We start from the raw sequence: 22,432 nt of genomic DNA, 5'->3' as shown, positions 1-22,432 counted from the left end.
GAAATGCCAAAGCTGAATGAGCAGTAAGCCAGTGAAATGGACCAGTGACAATGAAAGCGGTCATTACATTTATGTAAAAGTGGCTAGTGGCGTGACTACAGCCCTCACTGTTTAGCTTGACAAGCATGCTTTTATTTAATGCTGTTTGCTTTGGAATAAGAAAATGATCTATTTCTTAACTTTGAAAGCATAATATCTATCTTGATATAGAAAGAGTAGCTACCAAGTATCAACTATTCTTACGGTATTTGGCAGTCACATTAACCATACCTCTCAACCTCTTAGAGTAAGAAATCTGGACAAAGCCATAAAATAGTGGTGCAAATAGGGACAATTTTGAAATATTGCTCTTACAAACTTAAAAAGTTGATAGAATGACAGGTGAATGAATTTTTTGAAGGGTAAAACTCAAATGTCTGTCATTATTTTCTAACTTCACTCTTTAATGATTTGCCACTAATTTGCCAGAAAGCTACAATTTTTTGAAAAACAGACCAAAAATATAAGGCAAAAATCTGGACATTCTGCAAAAGTCTGTAAAGTTGAGAGGTATGATTAACTAATCACTGAAGCCAAAAAAGGTGTACAGTTTTCACCGTTTATTTTAAGCAGATTAGTTAAAATCTAATGCCAACTTCTTTCAAAAAAGAAGAGAGTTGAACTTTCATTTATAATGTTATTTTTTTACTTAGAATTCTGAAAAATACAGTTATTTTTCTGCTAAAGAAAGACTGTCTGTCAAGAATTAGCCAGTTCAGCTGAGTAAAAAGGGGCATGTTTTTTGGGAGTAAGGCAGGCCTGGAGGGAAATGGTAAAGGTGATCCAAAAGTTATGAGGGGTGGGGGTGGGGGTAACAGTTTGTTTATTGTTCTAAGCTGTTTAAAAAAAATCAAATATTTCTGAGTAGAGGGTGTGGTGCACACTGTATATTGCAGTCAAACTTGCAATATGCTAATATAAGCGGATTTGGGGTAAGATACTGGATGAAGTCTCACTTTACATATAAAATATAACAAAGACTAGTGGATATTACTTAAAATCCTTACATGGGATGTCAACAGCCTTCTGGGCCAGCAGAAGTTAAAGGAGATACTGGATGGGTAAGCAAATCACCGTAGTAATAGTTTATAGTCTCCAAAACAAACAAGTGTGAATTAAGAAGATATTAAAGGAAATAATAAGCTTTCAACAAAGGGTGACGCTAATGGCAGGAGACTTGAAATTAGCATAGCTTAAACGTGGTGTTAGTGTTGGACCTAGAAATCATGAGATCATCCCAGAAAGTAAATACCTATTTATTATATAAAAACCTTTGGATTGATAGATGTACAGTTAGGTAACAATAGAAAATCATTTTATGTCACTCAACTTATATGTAAGGGCATGGCATCCACGTCCAAGGAAGTCATCGTGCCACTTTATTCGGCCATTATTAGACACATCATTGAGTATAATACCCCCTTTGGTATATACTGACCTGACATATGCAACAGTTGGAATGCCCACAAAGGTTCCTTACCATGAGAATCCAAGGTATAAACACATTGTCTTACAAAGATCACCTTAAAGCCCTCTCTAGTCTGTCTCCTACAGGTTATTGACAAGCTATTTATGCCTGGCATGCAGGGCATCCTTGGATCCAGCTCTGATGCACCTTTTGGACATCTGCAAAATAAACAGCATCAGAACCACTAAATTTAAGAATTAAAATTTTTCTTGTGACAGAAATAAGACATGTTGGTGAGACAGATATGTATTTCAGAGGATCCCCATGCTCTGGAACAGGCTCTCTACCCATTAGTGTGAAACACAGTCCAACCTTAACTATATTTAAGAGTAACCTTGACCAATGGATGGGAAATCAGAAATTCGTCCTGGGTCTGGCCGACATGTCTCTGATAGACAGAGGCAGACAGTAATGCCCAAACTAACATACCCCCCCCCCCATATCCTCTATAACCTTCCTAAGTAGCATACCTCCTCTTAATAATCTCCCATGAAATATAGGGACACAAGTTTGTTGGATGGCATGGCTAGGCTTGTAAAGGCCCTGTTGGTTGTTCACCTAGTATATAACCGTGAACCTATGAACCTATAAAAAATGTAATTTCCATACTGCTGTAGCAAATATAAAATGTGGTTTAGGTTTAAAAGGATTTCTATCACATGGCAGTACGAATATTTGATTGGGAACATGCAAGGCCAGCCATTTCTATTAGATCGTGCTTCCCAACATTTAGAAATAATGAGCTTGCAAATGACATGCATTTCAGACACTGGCATTCCCAATGTAATGGGTGAAGAAGGAGGAATGCAGGCAAACCGCATCAATAATATTAAAATACTTAAAGGAAAGATGGTTGCATCAAAGGAGGACTCTACAGTTAAAATGGCTGAATTGGAAAATGCATATATGCAATATTTTTGTCGAACAGGAAAGGCAACTGTGGGAAGGTAATTATGAACAATACACAGAAAATTTAGGAAGGTTACATTACCTGCAAAATATAAAAAGCAATCTAATTCAGGAGGACAATGCGGATTAATATCTGTGGAAAATGTAAGATAAGATCTCTTAGTCTCTGTTGCACACTGACAAGAGACCTGCTATTAAATCTTTATATTTTGAGAATACCCCCAAACCGAAAAGGTACGAGCACAAAGGCTAAGACAACAACAAAATGTGGAAAGGAGTATAATGACATTACAGAAACCCAGGACAAGTAGAGTAATTCAGGAGCCAACAAGTATTTGGCAGACATTAAAGACTTTTTATTAAACATTATACACAAATATATAGTCAGTGAAGGATAGATTAAAGCAGAGACCTTTTCGGGGGAACTTGAATTGCCAAGATGCATACAGGATGAAGCAAATAGTAGGGGAAATCAAGCAACAATTAGACAAACAGGTATTGGGCAAGTCACCAAGAACAGATATATTTTTTTTTTGTTTTAAACTTTTTAACTGGTAGAGCACAAATGGGCGGCCGCAGTGGTGCAGCGGTTAGCATTGCCACCTCACAGCAAGAGGTTCTCCGGTTCGATCCTCGGCTGGGGTGCCTTCTGTGCGGAGTCTGCATGTCCTCCCTGTGGTCAAGTGGGTTTTCTCCAGGTGCTCCGATTTCCTCCCACATCCCAAATACATGCTGTAGGTGGATTGGACACTCTAAATTGGACCTAGGTGTGAGTGTGTGTGTGCCTTCTGTGGAAGAGTGGGCGCCGGGCTGGCAACTCGACACTGTAAAAACTCCACTGCCAATCATGATCGGACAGGTGATCCACTGTGGTGACTCCTAACCTGGAAAAGCCGGAAGAAGAAGAAGAACTGGTAGAGCACAAATCCCATTTGACCTATTTTAGTATCTGCCTGGGGAATTGTTTTATTTAACTATTTTAATTATTTATTGAATTATGGTAGGAGATAAAAATGAAATTTGGATATTGGAATGTATTATTTAATAAAATATGAAGAGAAAGGAAAATATCTAACTCTTGAAAAAAGGCAGGCATAACTGTATTTCCAAAAGAGGGGAAAGATGCAGGTAATCCAAGATTTTATAGACCTACATCAATTCTTAATCACAATTTTTAGCAAGCAAGATTGCAAAATTTCTGCCCTACCTAATATAGCCAGGATGGCAAACTTTTGATAACATAATTAAAACCGCTATATCCAAACAGAAGAAAGAATTGACACTCTCTGTTTATGATGAGCTTAGATGTCAAAAATGCTTTTGTTTGAATGCATTAGAATTTTTTTTGATAAGTTACAGCACAATTTGGATTACCTAATGACTGCATAGATTTAATAATGGAGATATACCAGCTTACGTCTGCCTATGTAAAAGTCAGACAGATGATGACCCAAAAACTAGAGTCTCTCTCTCTGTGTATATATATATATATATATATATATATATATATATATATATACATACACACATACACACACACACACACACACACACACACACACACACACACACACACTTACATGTGCTGTATATTTAGAACCACCAACATAGAAAATAAGACAGAGGGAGCAATAGGACCTCTGAGGGGCCATGTAGAACAATCAGCAGGTGAAGACTGTATTGTTTGCAGACATCATTATCTTATATTTAAGTATACCAGAAAGATATCTTTCAAAACTTTCAAAATACTAAGACATTTCAATAAGATACCAGGGTATAAAAAAATCAATAAATTTAAAGCCAAAGTCATAACAGTGAATTATGTACCTACCCTTGAAATGGTACAACTTTATCCTTTTATGATATGATTAAATAGTTATTAATTTGGCTAAATAAGAATAAACAAGGGCAGAAGGAAACTTGACAAGAAGCGGGAGTAAATTCTAGGCATGCCAAAAAATTGAAGACTTTAACTTTAGACTTAGTATGATTCAAGCCATCAAAATGTTTATTGTTCTCCAGATATTATATCCAACACAGGCATTTGTCCACCATGATTTTGTGATTCCCTAAAAAGAAATGAAAAAACTGTATATATTTGGGGAAAAATGGTCCCTGTGTTTGTTGGGATGAAATTATATTATTGCAGGATCACGGCGTGTTGGCTCTTCCAAAGTTATAAGATTATTACAGGGCTGCACAACTGAGACTAGTTTACTCATAATCAACCTGCTATACCTCAGAATGGTAACAAATGTTGGTTTTTTATAAGTGACAACTACAGGGTACAGAAATCAAATATTTGGTCTCAAACACAGGTGATTGGCGCTCACAATCGATATCTAAAAGACATATAAGAAATAGTAAAGACTGATTAAACCTAAGAAGTAGGTATTTACCCTGGAAAATGGAACTATGACCAACAGGCTCAGTGCAGTTGGATAAAGGCAATAAAATCATTCTTCAAAATTGGAATGTATAAAATAGAGACCTTTTATGTTGGGAATAGTTAAAATTAGGAGGGTGGATCATAGAATGGAAATAGTTAATAGTGTGATTTAACTTCAGACTCCAGGATTATATTTAAATACCTGAAAATATATAAAGTTTTGAAGAAAAGCATAACAGCGGCAGAGCAAAAGCAGTAAATGATGCCCGAACTGATAGAAATATTAGTAGAAGCCAGATCTGCATAGGTGAAGACCAGAATTTTGGTTAGTAGATTTTATCAAGACATACATGAGGACTAGAAGGGTTTGACACAGAAAATGAAGCATTAAGGGCAGGAGATAACTGGTAGAAAAGTTTCTGAGACACAGTGGCATGAAAGCTGAAGGGCCCTGAAATAATGACTACATTGAGAAAATTCAGGATTTTTTGCTTGGTAGTATTGCCACAAGTCCATTTACACTCTGGAAAGATTATGCAAAATTTTCCCTGTGATTTCTCAGTGCTGTTGGAGATGTGTAATAGACTAGAAAGTAGACTGGGAACACCATCTTTTGGTTGTGTCCACCTCTGTTACATGTAAGAGTCACTGAAGAAATTATACATATGTTAAAGCATTACTTGGGCTAACAGTGGCAAACTTAGTGAAGGTTGTAAAGGCAATATGGGAAAATTAGACAAGGGCAAAAGGAAACTTGAGAGGAAGCACAAAACAAAATGGAAATCTGACAAAGTACATGAATTCAGGGAAATTTTGAATATAATGTAGAGCTTGAACCTAGTACAGATATTAGTAAGGGGCAATGATAGGAACAAGTGAACATTATGGGAACAAGGCATTTAACTTTTTGCAGGATAAATCCAACTAATAGGTAAAAAGGACAAATTTATGGAGGGGAAGGGAGGGAGGAAACTTCAAAGAATTTATGTAAGACGACATAAGAAAATAATTGCATGTGGGTTTCCAGCATCTCTAATTTGTTTTGGTTTGCATTAATCGATAATGCATCTTGATGGAATGGTACATCCTGGCTCAAGGCTGAGTCCATCTGTATACAGAAAAATTAATGTTTATTATATATAGTTCATGTCAGTTTAAAAAGTCCAGCTGTCAGGATATATAAGAGTGTATGAGGACTCTACAGTCTGTGTTGCTTTCACTCTCTTGTGAGTTGTTGTCAAGGAAAGTAACTTATATATATATATATATATATATATACATGGTTCTACTTTACATTACCAAAATTTCAATAGACCGACTTTCAAATAACCAAGATGACAATGCCGAAAACTCAGAAGGCTGACAATGCACATCGCTGACTATCAAAAAACCAACCCTATAAAGTGCAATGTACCTCTCATGTAATACAAAAACAAAAGCAACAACTCATTCCAGCTAAGTACCGCCCTGTCAAATTAAATGTACTGAACAGCTACCTAAGTTAACCTAACTCTCCCCCAAATCCCGCCCACAAACCAATACCCAAGTAGAAATTACAAATCGCACTGAATATTCATGCAGGTGCCCCACAAAAACATTCATTGGAGATTTGTTAAACCAACATTCACAATTATTTTAATTTTAAATTTTACATTTTTGCAGGGGAGGGGCTGTGCCCACCAACCCCCCTGCAAATGAAATAAACCAACTCCGAGATCACACTACAGTGCAGAAATCAGCGGATTTCCTGCTCCACTTTGCTTGAGAGTCAGCATTTTAAATGTTCAGTCATCTGAACATCAGCTAGTGAAGTTTCGGTTATATGAAACTTCGCTCTTTTGGTCTCAGTTATTTGAAATTCGGTCTACTGACATTTCAATAATACACACACACACACACACACACACACACACACACACATATACATATACATATATACATATATAGTACACTAATGTTTTTACTAAAGTAAATGGAAAGGCCTTCAACATCTACTGACAACTTCACATTGCACTCCCACAGAACAATCACTACAAAGTGCATATTCTTGTGAGGATGATAGAGGTAGTGTGTACAGCCTTGGAAGTCTTAATTTTTTTTCATCATTCAGTATAAACTCTGATTACCCTGCCTTTGTTACTGAAGGATCCAAAGATAGATGAAATTTCCCTTAGCTTTGGTTACAACTACCCATGGTTAGAGTCACTAGAAGATGCTTGCAGATTTCAAATTACGGACAAGTGCTCTAGCCAAGTTAACAAATACAAATAATGAAATAACTAAATAAATGCATGCATATTTGCATGCATACATATATAACTTTACCAGAACATAATACGTTGTGCCCAAAGAACAATTTCTAAGGGTAGCTTCCAACACTTGTCACCATATCTGAATTTTGTAGCCAGATCCAAAACATAAACAGCATTCAGGAGTCATACTCAGTTTGTACCACTGCTATACTGGTTTCTATAATCCAGCAGCAAACTAAAACTGCTGCAGTTTTATACAGTATATCCCTCAATAGAAAGAGACTGAAATATTAGTCTTGGAGAAACTTAGAGCTGGAGATCATGGCATAGGTGGATGACATTTTTTTTAAACCATTTCAAATGCAAACTGAGCCAAAATAATGTCTGAATTACATATGGCAAAAGAGGTTACCAAAATTCATAGATGCATTTAATGTGGGTGCCAAATTCCTTCCTATATACCCATACTGAGTCTGTAGTTCCTGTCCTGTAATACTTTGCTTATCAACTCTGAAGTTTTTGCATATTGGGGTAGGGAGAGAAAAAGGCTAATATTACAGTAATCAGACATGCCTTGCTGAAGGCATTTGGGAAATACTTATTGATTAAATAATTCACTCATCTGTGGAATGATCACCAGATTGTAATAGGCATTCCTCAGCACACAATGTCCAACCATAACCTTCCTCAGGAGCTTGCAAACCACATCAGGACTTTGGAGTTTAAAGCGTGCGCTATTAGGCAGAGTACATCAAGGTGCAAAGGGTGAACAAATCCTCCATTAAAACCAGATTGTGATTAATGAAGAATTTATTCTTATACACAGCTTGACAATGAGATACAGTTTGTCTGTAGTGGCTGTCTGTGGCCTAGATGGAAATGTGGCTAGAATGAATCCTTGTATAGCTCATATAATTGTAAATTTCCTTTGGCTTCATGGCCAGGCACTGCTCCATCTTTTCCATGTCTCATCTTTGCAAGCCACTTCTCTTCCGCAGTTATACACTTTAAAATATTTTTCACAAATTCAAGTTCAAGACATTGATAGTTAATCAAGTCTCTTCTTAGCAAAGATCTCAGTCTTAAAAATGAAGCACTTTGACAACTGTGACAAGAAGGCTCGGTGCACAATTAACTTATTAGTTGACCTTGTTTAGCAAAACAATTGTATCAGCAGCAGGTAAGAATGAAAGCAATGAATGTCTAAAGCAAAATGATTGAAAATGGAAACAGAATATTTATATTTATGATCGAAACTCCACTTAACCAAAACTTGAAAAAAATCTAATATAAAGTAGGGTCTCTGCCCCCCCCCCACATTCCCTACATTGTTTTACATTGTGCTCTGCTCCCACAACCCTGTAACTTAAATATACTAACCTCATGGTTGCACAACCATGAAGCATGGAAATAACAAAGAATTACATTATATTCAGCATTCCTCACCTCATCTATTATGTAATATAACGACGTGTACAGATGATTGTAACTACAAAAACACTGCTTTGAATAAAGAAGTTCACCACAAAACAAATGACACACACACACACACACACACACACACACACACACACACACACACACACACACACACATTATATATATTATATAAATATGTATATGCGTGTATGTGTGCCACACTTCTGATGTCTTTGTGGACGTATTAAATCCTTTGGCTTATGACAGATACTGAGCAATCTAGTGCTGTGCTGTACTTCAACTGAAAATTTCTTCTTATGTTTCCTGCTGTCTCACTGCTTTAGAATTCTTGAGGAATATGTTCTCAATAAATGTATTTCAATTTTTAAAAAAATGTGTTGTATGGGTGCAAAAGGAAAATTCTCTAAATACTCTTCTTTTTAAAATTGCTGGTGTAAGTACAAACAGGTAAGTTAATCCAAATATCTCAAGTGCATTCTCATCTCTTGCTTAGCTGGCAATTTTTCTGCAAACTCTGTAATATTTCTAGTTATGCACATATGAAAACCCTGCATACACCCCCCCCCCCCACACACACACACACATATACACACACGCATGCACGCGAGCACACACACACACACACACACACACACACACACACACACACACACACACACACACACACACACGCAGTTTATACAGAAAATGAACTGTCCTGTTTGCTTGACCAAAATGGCCCTTCCATACATCATGTGTATAATCCCCATGAAGCTGTCAAACAATGCTTCAGTGTTATTAATTGGGTCCTTTGGTATTCTTTCCTTTGTAAAACCACTCCATGATCTTACTTATACTTCGAAGAATTAGATGAATCACTTGGAAATCTTATAGTTAGAACCTATCAAAAGAAATGAGGTTCTTCTTGTATGTATGGTTGAATTACAGGGGCAAGCCCCAAGCAGTTAAACAAATAATCATTACAGGATGCTTTGAAGATTATTATTAGATCACCATGAAACCTTCTGTAACTAACGAAATATAAATGGAATGATTTAGTCTATCTATCATTGTAAAGTAAACATCTCATGCCATGTAATATCATGGTTATTTTTGTACTGCTACAATGGTGTACATATGTTTTAACTTGATTGAAACCAGACTGCAGTAGTATACTCCAATCTTGTTTTAACTATGTTTATAGTCTTGTGTTATACCTGATGATATCCTCTTTGTTCATAGACTGTTATGTTAAAAAGGGCATGTTCATAGGTTTAAAAGTAAAATTTGTCAAGAGGTGGCTTTAAAAGAAAAGCTTTGCTGAAATGCAAGTAATTATATAAAGTAGGTCCCTGATTTCCAGTATTACTCAGAAATTATAAGAATCTACATGTTGCTTTTCAGTTGTAAACTAAGGCACCGTAAGTGTAAGTACAGAAACCATACGGTGTGTTAGAAGGAGGAAATGTAATTTTGCAAACACTTTTCAACAGAATTACTAACACCTACTATATTATGGTCTATAATTATTTATTCCTTTGCAAAACTCATTGAAACTTCAGGTTTCTTGAATGTTTGTGAAACCTGAAAACATGCATCCAAATGCAGTGTAAGGTTAAGTCTTTAACGTGTTTTGAAAGCAGACACTGGCTCACTCACACAGCATACACACATTAGCTAATATCATTTAATGTATGTATGTGTGTATGTATGTATACACTCACAAATATATAGATATGTATATCTATTTATCTATATGTATAGACAGGTATACTTTATATATATATATATATATATATATATATATATATATATATATATATATATATATATATATATAAATTATAATAGTCTCTTTGTTCATAGACTGTTATGTTAAAAAGGGCATGTTCATAGGTTTAAAAGTAAAATTTGTCAAGAGGTGGCTTTAAAAGAAAAGCTTTGCTGAAATGCAATTAATTATATAAAGTAGGTCCCTGATTTCCAGTATTACTCAGAAATTATAAGAATCTACATGTTGCTTTTCAGTTGTAAACTAAGGCACAAGAGAAGGTAGCCTGCAGGTCCTTAAGGAGGATGGATTTGAGAAGTTATTGCACTGCCAAAAGAACTGAAACTGTGTTAGAGGTGGTGTTCGGAAAGAGAGGAGATGCCTTGGCACAGAGCCACAGCTAGCCAAGCTTAAAAAAAAAAAAGAAAAAAAAAAGAGAGGTCTGTGTTTCAAAATCTTTACATTGTAGCAAGCTGCTTCCTATAAATGTGATATGTGGCTTGCTACAAAGAAATACTACACACGAAGCACAGAGCACTACAGCCTTCTGTCTAGAAAGTGCAGAAGTTAAAAGAATGAACTGACTATTGTGCTTCAGACACCTTGTGTCCAGGCAGCTACACCCTTCATCCCACTCTAGCTATGCCTTTGCCCCGCCTGTAAATAAAAAGTTACTTGTAATACTGGGATTTGCACGTACAAAGGGGGAGTATGCTGAGCTATTAAATTGGAATCAGTGGTGTAGCAGTTAACATTGTCAGCTCACAGCAAGAGGTTCTCTTGTTCGATTCTTTGCTGGAGTGCTTTCTGTGCGGAGTTTGCATGTTCTCCCTGCGTTCATGTGGGTTTCCTCCCACACTCTAAAGACATGCATCTGGAGTGTTTCTCCCCAGGCCTCCACTCAAAATAGGCTCTGTCCTAATCAAACTTTCTCGGTCAACAAATAATAAATAAATAATACATTTTTATGTTTTTATTTATTTTTCCTTATCTTTGTTAACTGGGAACGTCTGACTGGGATGAACCCTTTTCAGCATAGGTCCAGGGAGAAAAGCTCCAATTAAGTTTTACAAAAACATTTAGATTATCAAGATGAAACATATTTACATATGTTAATGATTTTACTTATATAGGAATTGCACATACAAAATCTGACATCAAAGAAAAAGAAATTTGTATATACAGAGTGAAAGCCTGGCATTATCAGTTTTGCAATGGGCCACAATTCATTCAGATTTAAAACTAATTCACACATAGAAAAGCAGTGAAAAGGCAGAGTTTAAATGTGGTTTCTAGTTGAATATAACTTGTTTGTTACAGACATAGAATCAGAGATGTTTGAGATGGTGGAAAGTCAGTGGGAGAAACAGTGTAAGAGAAGTTAAAAGAACATAGAGAGTATTTGTGAAGAGAAAAGATAAAAGAAAAGGGTGTGTCATTAACGAAGTAGGTATGGAGGTAATGCTAGACATGTGTAATAGAGCTGATTATAGAGGCTGTAAGGCAAATTGGGTAGAAATGAGAGAACTTAGTGGAAGAGGGTTAACAGGGTGACTTTTGAGTATGTGTGAGAGCATGGTGAGAGAGAAAAAGGGGTGTGTTTGGAAGTATGAGAGTATGGTGAAGGAAAAGGGGGTGTTTGGTAAGAGTTAGTATTAAGATGTGTGGGTGTCATGTGAGAGTAACCAGTAGGTAATTATTGTTTAGGTGTTGTTTTAGTGTTGCTTTGAAAATTATTATGTTGTTTATCAATTTTAGGTAAAGTAGCATGGAGTCCCAAGGCTTGGTGACATAATGGGAGTGTGACAACCCACCACTGGACCAGTAATCAAGCAGCTGGATCCTCACCATTGGTACCTGTGAGGGGATGTTCACTGGGAGGATAACAGGTACACACACAGTATTTCCAGATGCGGCTCTCTTCATCAAGTGCAATTTCCCTTAAGGGCACACAAAGAACACAGTCAGTCCGTGTTTGGTTTCTCCCTCTTTCTCTAGATTCCTCAATAAGACTCCCCAGTGGCACAGTTATAGAGTTTAAATCTCAGTTGAGTGGCCAAGCCAAGGCCTCCAGCACCATCTCTGTCCAATCGGTGCTTTGTGGTCCTGCCCAATTAGCTGACACACACACAATCTTTGAGGTTTGACTTATGCGCACACACACACACACACACACACACACACACACACACACACACACACACCTGGGAAAGACTGGCACAGGTTTACTAGCTATGCCCCCTTCAGCTCAGACTATAAGGTAGTTACCAGTGTCACCAATCACTCCTTATCAGCTGCTTTTGGGGCCCTTAATAAAGGGTATCCATTCTTACTGTGTAATATTAATACTAATACAAATGGTAGTTTGACCAAGAGCAAGGCTATTAGGAGTGGCCCACACAGTGTCATCCAAAAAATATGCAAGTACTCTCAAAACTTAAATATCTCTACACAGATCAGCCACAATGAAAGGTTTAAATATATTTAATAATAAATAATAAAAGAACAAGGCAATACTAAATATCTTTTCACAGTGTCATCAGAGTTCAAAACCACAGGAAATATTTAAAATGACTTCTAGTTCCCAGGCAAAACATCCACTGCTGGCAGCTGGTAGCATTTAACATCTACCTGTAAAAATACATAGACAAAGGCTTTTGCTCAGATCTTTGGCAGGTGCTGGAAGTCATAAAAAAGTTGCATTCCTTCATGCTTCCAAAGTAGCAATTAGATCATCCCAAAGACAACACAGAAAGCTTCCTAATACAGACTTTGTGTCTCTGGCTGCATTGAAGCATCTTTACATCCTAGCCTATAAATTAATTTAATTTTAGATATTTTTCTAATGTTTGCTGGACTGAGGTTAACCCTCTAGTTTCCTTTGTTAACATATACATTTAAACGGTTACAATAGTGCACACACATTTCTGTTCTCTTCCAGTAGGGCACACTGTGGATGCATTTTAAACACAGCACTTTACAAATACCATTTCAACACAAACATCTGTATAAAGCAGTTTGATATACACATGACATACAGTTCTAATACATTTGTAACACAATCATCTTGTATAAACTAGTTTGATATTCACAAATGACATATAATTATTTACAAAATTCCACCTAGCTGTGCTGGCAGAACCTACTTTTGTTACAGGGAGTATAGAGAGTCACAAGAAGAGTTTTACATTTGGTTATGATCAGGAGGTTTTTATAACTTGAGTAAAGAGGAAAAGTCTGCTTTACTGGCTCTGCAAAAAAAATGATACAGTTGTTTTTAAAAAAGCTGATAAAGGTGGAGCAACTGTGATTCTGGATCGTGAGTTTTATGTGAATTCTATCTTACTTATGCTTAGTGATTTAAATGTGTATGAGAAGGTAGATACTGATTACATATGGGATGTACAATGTTCTATTTTCTTTACTGTTCATGATTGTCTTGAGAACGTTTTATTAACAGAACAACTTGCACAATACTTGAATGTTGAATACCCAGTCATACCTGTTTTTCAAGGCCTTCCAAAGGTCCATAAAGACCCTCTTCTACCACCTTTTAGGCCTATAGTTTCAGGTAGGAAATGGGTGACTGAACCTTTCTCGATTTATATCGAGAAACAGTTACACCCTCTGCTAAGAAATGTTAAAACTGTGCTAAATGAACTGATTTTTATCAGATTGTAAAAAGCAATGACAATAACCTGAGTAATTGTTTATTAGTTACATTGGATGTAGAATCTTTGTTTACCTGCATACCTAATTTGGAAGGTATCAATATGGTAAAGGCTTTTCTGGCTAAACACAGTGATCTTGGAGACAAACAGATTGATCTTATATGCCTCTTTTTAGAGGTAGTGCTAGAAAATAATGTTTCAAGATAGGTAGTACCTGCAAAAGGTTGGCGTAGCTATGGGCACTTCTTGTGCCAATAGTTACGCCAACATGGTACTAGCTCAGTGGGAAGAACAGTATGTTTTCATAGTACATGTAAGTCTTCATTATTGTTCTACAGGAGATTTGTTGATTATGTGGCTCTGCTCTGAGAAGGGAATGAGCAACAGCTATCAGCCTTTGTTAACTACTTACATACTACTACTTATAACTATTTAAATTCTTGATTATAATGATGCTTTTTTATTCAGTCTGATGAAGAACCTTGTGTTTGAAAGGGCTTATTCTGCTATTAAATTAGTTTTGCTACAACCGCCTTGGTCATTGGAACTTTTTTTTACTTTTACTTGGAATTTTGGTGTTTTAGAAGGCTCCAATTGTTTATCCTGCTGGAGGTATTTTTTCTTTTCATGATCAGGAGGTATTTATTATTAGACAATAGAGTTTTAATGCTGGTGTATAGTTGCAGTAAATTTCCTAGGGATGGGCAGTTATGTGGGTAGTGTATTACGCTATGGCAGATACAAGCTGGGAGTACGACCAATATTGAGGAAGTTCCAGCTAGTTTAGATCTTTTAGTGCTTTACAGTGATGTGTTGATTGGATGGCATTAGTTGCAAATTTTGCTATTTTGTAATAACATGAGTCTAGTGTTGTCCCAAGGGTCGTGTTTAAATTTGTGAAAATAGGTTTGTGTACAAGATAGAGGGGACTAGACAGGTTTAAGATATTGATTTTCTAGTGATATCTGTGAGGACTTTTTAGGACCTGTTGAAGAAGCCTATTTTTCTATGGGTTTTCTTTATAGCTTGGAGTAGGTGTAGTTCATATTTGAGACTGCCATCGAGTTGAGACATGTTTTCAGTTTTTGTGCTGTTTGATGGTAAAATATACAATGTTTGCTTTTGTTCTGTGTATTGTTTGGGTGTATAAAGCATTAGTTTGTTTTTTTATTGTTTGGAAGTAGGTCTGAGAAATAAGTTAAGGGATGGGTTACTGAGTCTTTGGGAGAAAACTCCACAGAGAGGTTTTTGATGATATACTGTGTAAAAGGCTTGGACAGATTTTCGACTGGGGTTGATACTTGCTTACCATTACTCCTATGATGATTGACTGTACTGGTAAATCTAAGGAGGCCAGCTGTTTTGCTATGGTTGGGGTTGTAGCCGTATTGTGTATTGGACCATAGATTGTGGTCAGTAAGATATTGGACTAGCTATGAGTGGCCACATTTTCCAAGAATTTTTATAGGAGTGATAGTATGGTAGGGTCTATATTATATGAACGAAAGTTCATATAATGAAATGCTGTAAATAGCATAAATGCCAGACTTTGAACTCTTTATTCCCCCCACACACCCCCTGCCAATTAAACATACCAACTCCAAGTTCACACTACAATGAGGAAAGGGCAAATTTTCCAATTTTCACTGTAGCACAATCTCACAAAAAATACATTGATGAACGGTATTTTCGTATATACAGCCGTTCAATATTTTGGACTTTCGTTCTAATAGGAACCCATATGGCAATTACCCTGTAGTTTGTTAGCTCTGTAAAGTCGCCACCTTTGTGGTGTGGTATGATGAAAAATAATAATAAGAATGGATAGAGGACATGCTATAACTTCCGCTGCAGTTTTCAGGTTTTCAGTAGGGATGTTTTCAGCAGCCACTGTTGCTGGTTTAAGGTTTAGCAAATAATTTTGATTAGTGTAGTGAGGATAAGCTTGCTTTAATTGGGGTATATTACTTTCGTGGGCTATTGATATGAAGTGTGGTGAGGTATTTTGGTTGATGAGGAATAGAACAGAGGTTACAAAGTGGGAATTAAATTGGTTAGCAAAATTTTCTGTATGGTTAATGTTTGAGAGAGGAGGTGTGTTAGTTTGACCAGGATGGAGTAGTGTTTGAATAGTAGACCAGAAATATTTAGGGTTATCTTCATTGGTGTCCTGGAGGCTAGAGAAATAAAATGATTTGTTGTTATTAATATATTTTGCAAGATTTTTCAGGTGTCTAAAGTTTGAAGTGCAGCCTGACTATTATTTTTGCACCATATTTTCCAAATATGACCCTCAGTCTAAGTAGTTGCCTGGTTGATCTTAGCTAGAGAGCTGGGTTTGATCTAACCCTCTTATTTCTAAGAGATGCATGTTTTTTTTATTATGTCTGACAAAACTTGGTTGAAATGGGACACTGCTTTATTTAATGGTGTCATTTTAATGATGTTCCAGTTATATTGTTTTAGGTTTAAGGTGAAGATGTCTGGCTTAAATTTAGTTAGGTTATGAACTTGGTTATTGGTTATATGTTTGGGTATATTTTTTGCTGCATGATTGCAAAAGTTGACAGTTGGCCACTAATAATATCATCATAATAACATATGTACTTATAATGGTCAGAATGCAATGTGCCAACACCTGTGAGAAATCATTTGTATGACTGAGATTTGCTTTATGTTATTTCTTAATCTGCAGGAAAGTGTTATTTTATTATTTTATTTATTTTATTTTATTTGACATTTGTTAACCGGGTTAATCCAACTGGGAAAAAGCCCATTTTTAGTGGAAACCCAAGGAGAAAAGCTCCAGTACAGACAAATTACAATACAAATGTAATACGCACATATAGAGAATTATATGGCACAAGTTCCAGGAAAAAATCAAGAAATATAGTACAATAATATTGCACCAGTTCCAGAAGTACAACATAGTACAATAACCTAATAACAATTAGTAGCAATTGATACTTTTTTCTTTTTTTCTTTCTTGGGAGTGAAGAGGATCTCACAGACAAGAAAGGAATATATAGACATGCAGAGGCAATATGTACATGTGGAGGATCTATAGAACCTAAGCTTGGAGGAAGAAAGTAGTGATGTAGAAAAGTGAGGAGGTCAGTGTGGAAGGAGTGGAAAAATATAATAGTAGTTTAGTGGATTATCCTTGAAATAAATGTGTTTAACAAATACAACGATCACTCTAATAACTATTTCTATGACTACAAGCCTAACCAAAATAAAACATTGATGGGTTTCAGGGATATAAGAAATGCAGGCTTTCTATAGACAACAGTGACTTTAAATGCTACCAACAAGCCAAATTACTCTGAGTTATTTCTGCTCTGTTCATGTACTACCATGCAGGTCTGTGTGACTAAATGCTGCTTCTGAGAGGGGAATTACTGAGGTGCAAAACTGAAGACAATTTTTTTCTCTTGCATTGACTCCTCCAAATTTGTGTTTTGTGAGGAAGATAATACCCCTATGCCCATACGAGGATTTATTCAGAGCACAGGCAGTCTATGTAGTGTTCATTAGAGAGTTCACATGGCAGTGCTGTCTTTAAATCTATGTGTTATACAACTACATCTCAAACTATGTGCACTGCAATGACTGTATTACTAATTCAAAATGGAAACAGTGTTGGAGACATAAGTAAACTCCAATCAGGCATTCCATACCACCATTACAGCCCTACTAGAGTGAATTATATCCACAAACTAACTTGATTAGTGTACTTGAGAGAAGTGCTGTCTACAGAGCATCACTTAGCATCTAACAGAAAAATCACTGCAATAGCAACAGACTAGCCTGCTACCTTGGAGACAGAAAATGCACCCATTACTTCACTGGAGAAGCCCGGGTCTGATGATAACATAGAGGTATACCTGCTGGTATTCGAAAGACCTGTAGATAAGCAGAACTGGCTCCAAGATGAGTAGGCCAGGATCCTGCCTTCACTGTTTCCCAGGGATGCCTTTAAAGCATTTATGGACCTGGACAGTGATGATGCACACAATTATCAAAAAAAAAAAAAAAAAAACAGATCAGACTCAGGCATTAAGATTTCACAGCTGAACATTCAGTATGACAGATGGGTAATGTCACAAATAGTTGATTTGATACATGTTCTAAAGCTTCAGTTAAAATACAAAGTAAGTGATGCAAGAACAAATTTATAAATTTTATCTGCAGATAAATTTAAGAATGAACCTGGTAGTTTAATAAAGTAAATTTCTCAAAGTTGGCATAAGATTTTTGAAAAGTAAATTTTTTGATAGAGCATTTGCTATTAGATGAAAATATAAATTCTAAGTCAGACTTACAGCTACCAAGGGCTAACAGTAAGCCTTCACCTAGCTATGTATTTTTTGACAAACAAGTGCTGCAATCTGAATTGACTTTTTGTGTTATCTGAAAGGCCACATTTCTAAGTACTGCACATTTAATACTAGCCCCCTTTCTACTAAACAAACTATACTTGAAACGATGCCTTGTGGAATGTGAACAAACTGTTCATAACACTAAGCTTATAGAACGTGATACAGTTACCATCTAGAACAACAGAGTCTGCATTTTGTGATTTGTGCTGTTACAAATCTAGTTAAATTCAACTCTGTATTAGATGGGAAAGAATTACAAGAATTGTTAGACTTGAGGAACTTGACTGCATTAGTTGGAGAACAACAAGATTGTGATAAAAAACACAACTGGTACACAGAAAATGAAGCTATAGTTTTCCCAGTAGTATTGCATGACTGTGAGATTTGAACTATTAAGTAGGGTTATGCAACTATTGATGATTTTTAACTGTGGTGTTAGAGAAAACGTTTGAAAATTCCTTGGACTGCAAGAAAATCAAACCAGTCAATACTTAAGAAAGTAAATCTAGATTGTTCATTGAACGACCTGATAGAAATTCTATAACTCAGAAACTTTTGCCACATAATGTGAAGAGAGGATTCGCTAGATAAGACACTAATGCTGGGAAAGACCAAAGGCAAAATAAGAAGAGGCAACAGAAGTTAAGGTGGGTACTGGCGTAATTAATAAAAATATACAAGAACTAAGATGCAGCTCTTGACAAACAGGTCTGGTGTACTAAAGTCCTTGAGATCACAAAGAGTCAGATTCAACTAAATGACTAAACAACAGCAAATGTATTTCAGCTTGTTTTACTCAAATGCATGGTAGTCCTCTCAAGCTAGATCCATAACTGTTTAAAATGATAGCTGGGGTCAATCACTGTTTTCCTACTTACCCTCTCATTAAATCAACTTTATTGATGGCATACACCTCCAGAAGTCTGAGTATGAGCAAATAAATGAATAAATACAAGTGTAATGATCATAGCAATGTATTTCAGTTCATTGGCATCAGATGTGTACATTTCAGTGGTGTAAATGACAGAAACCACCCTACATGTGCGCGCGCACACACACACACACACACACACACACACACACACACACACACACACACACACACACACACACACACACACACACACACACACACACACACACACACACACACACACACACACACACACGCACTGTATCAAATATATGCATACTACACTATCATACAGACTGTCTAGTAGGCGAATAGGCTGCCTTTTCTACAAACTGACATTTGTGTTTAAGACAGGTCCCAATCTCAAAGCAGAATTAGAAAATGTAGGAGACCAAAAGAAATTCAACTCAAATGGTAAGGGAACTCCTAAATGTGGGGCATGCTCTCGATGTCCCCACATTTTAGAGGTAAATAAGCTAACACTGGAAAATAAATTAAAATCGGTAGGGGGTAATTGCCACACAAAGAATGTGGTTTATGTTGCAGTTTGTGGCTGCTGTCCTGAGTTTTACATAGGAAAAGGATTTAAGAGCACTTGAACCATATCAGTAGGCAAAATGACAACAACACTCTCTATAGGCATTCTCTAAACTGTCAAAACTTTAGGGACTTTTATTTTGCAATTCTTGAACATATCCAAGGGGACCCAAGAGGAGGTGACTTGAAAAATAAGTTAGAGGAAAGGTAATCTATTTGGCAAGTTAAATTAAATGCTCGGATTTTCCTTTGCATTAACGACAACATTTTCCTTCAACCATTTTTAAACAAGAGAGCCATGCAATTTTTATAGGTAAACTTTTAATGTTGTTTATATAAAAATTCCCCTTTTAGGTTCATATGTACACATATATATCCATTTTTTTAGTTTGTGGGTTTTTTACATCATTTTACAAAGGGGTATTTTACGGTGAATAGTTTTAAACCATTTACTGTTTCTTTAATTCAAACTGGGATCACACTCAATTAAGGGTTTTGCTTATTATTATATAAGGAAGTTGCTACTGTTTTTAAAAATTAATTCTGATGAAGTCCTGGATTTGGTAGGATGAAAGCACTCAATTTTTGTTTTTAAACCTACATGTTATTTGTGTCATTTAATAAACTTGTTTGTTTGGTTACATTGGTTCTGCAGAGTCAGTCACCACCAGCACAATATACTTTCCAAGGTGGAAGGAGGAATACTAATACAGTTATTCCATATGTGTTCTATGCATGATTTAGAGACATGTAAAGGAGTTGTTAATGATCTTTTATTCCATGTGGTTTTGTATGTCAGTCAGTGCCATAGTACTACTAGGTCAAAACAGAGCAGTGCAATTGTTGTGACAGAGCTAATTCATTAAGTTTTGTAGCCACTGTGGTGTACTCAAAACAGTATATCCTTGCAAATTCTCATGGAACTACATGTCAAACAGCATATATTATGCTCCCACAAAGGGGAGATGAAAGAAAGAAAGAAAAAAGGTAGGAAACACACAGTGTGAACTACAAAAGTCAGTACAAAAAGCAAAATGAAGTGAATCTGTAACTAGTGACTGTTTTAATAACATTGTACTGACAACAAGTTTACAGCTGCATAGATCTACTGACAATAAGTTTACAGTTGCTTAGATCTGAGTGCACATTATGGCACTGGTTGTGGTACATAGAACGATGTAGCCCTGTCTATAAGTCAGATGACCAAAGTTCAAATAGTTGCATGGGTTCTGGGGGTGGAGAAGGATGGATGTTTGCCAGTTTACCTTTTCTGGAAATGAGGGGGATTTTCAACCATTGATCTGCTATGTCCCCATTGATAAGAGCAGTGCCATAGCTGCATCACAGATTGTCTTTAAAGTTTGTCATGGGGTTGGAGCTGACGTTAACTGATGTTGCATGTTACATTGGTAGCTCTGCTCAGTTATGGCATACAATCCCCTGATGTGAAGGGCAGAATATGTGATGCTGTCAGCTGATTTGCTCTATGCAACATCCTTTTCAAAACACACCAATGGAGCTATCCCTGCCCAGGGAATAGTAACAAGTACAATAAGGAACAATTGGAGTTATAGAAACATTTCTAGGGTGCAACTGATGAAGGACAAGCAAAGGGGGTCAGAAACAGCATGCTTATTAAACTGAAATGACATCAGAGTTCTTTAGGAATGCTTATTCACCATCCAATTTTTTTAGCCTACAAATATCTTCATTATTGTGCCCTATGAAAATGAATATAGTGCAAAATCCCCAGTATAATGAAAAATGAATCCCTAATCCAATAATTAAACATTGCTGCATTTCTCTGATATACCAGAAAAGTGAAAGTGATATTGCTTGTGGTGCTAGCAGTAATTACAATAAATTATTTTTCTGTTACTCATAGCAGCAAATGATGTACTGCAACTTAGATTCACCATGCAGATGGACCAAGGAAATTCTTGGAAAAAATTATTTTACACGCCATATAATACAACAGCTTTCATAAAGCTGAAGCTGCTTGCCTATTGCGAATAAAATGTTTAAGCAAGGAAATAATAAAACAATAATTCATCTTTCTTTGAATTAATGAGATGAGCATTAATTCTGTACAGACTAGTTAGATGTCACACCTTGGAAATGACCCAGAAATTATACATATTTCCTTGCAGCTTAAAACAAGATGGAAGGTCCATCTGGTAAACCCATTGTTTGCCACTGGTCAGTTGATCAGTACTCAAAATTTCATCAGTAGAAGGTTGTTGGCTTCTTCTAATAGTATTGAAATGGTGAGGAGAGTGTTGCATTCTTTTACGTGTATTAAATTCAACTGTGGTTCTTTGGTTATAGTATTATACATATTATATAATCATATCTGACACTTTAGATCAGAGGGTTAAACCTCAGAGTTCCTAACGAGCTTCATCCTGTAATCATGGGTTTCATTTGCTTAATCTGCAATTCCAAACAGTGTGGCTCTCAGTAAGTTACTTAGCCAGACAGTTCCCCTGGGTCAGTCCTCCTGAAAAGAGGCCTTTGAGCCTCGCTGCCTCCCCTGTTAATTGTTAAATAAAAGTAAATGACTTTATTTCAACTATTATAGATTTAGCATCTATGACTAATAAAACTGATTGTACTATGGTACTTGAGACCTTGAACTAAGAGCCAACCACCCATAGACAGACTACAGCATGTGAATTGCTT

The sequence above is a fragment of the Protopterus annectens genome, chromosome 2.part2, assembly GCF_019279795.1.
Source record: "Protopterus annectens isolate FY-2018-M chromosome 2.part2, PAN1.0, whole genome shotgun sequence".
Lineage (NCBI taxonomy): Eukaryota > Metazoa > Chordata > Ceratodontiformes > Protopteridae > Protopterus > Protopterus annectens.
This window is presented reverse-complemented; position numbering follows the sequence as displayed.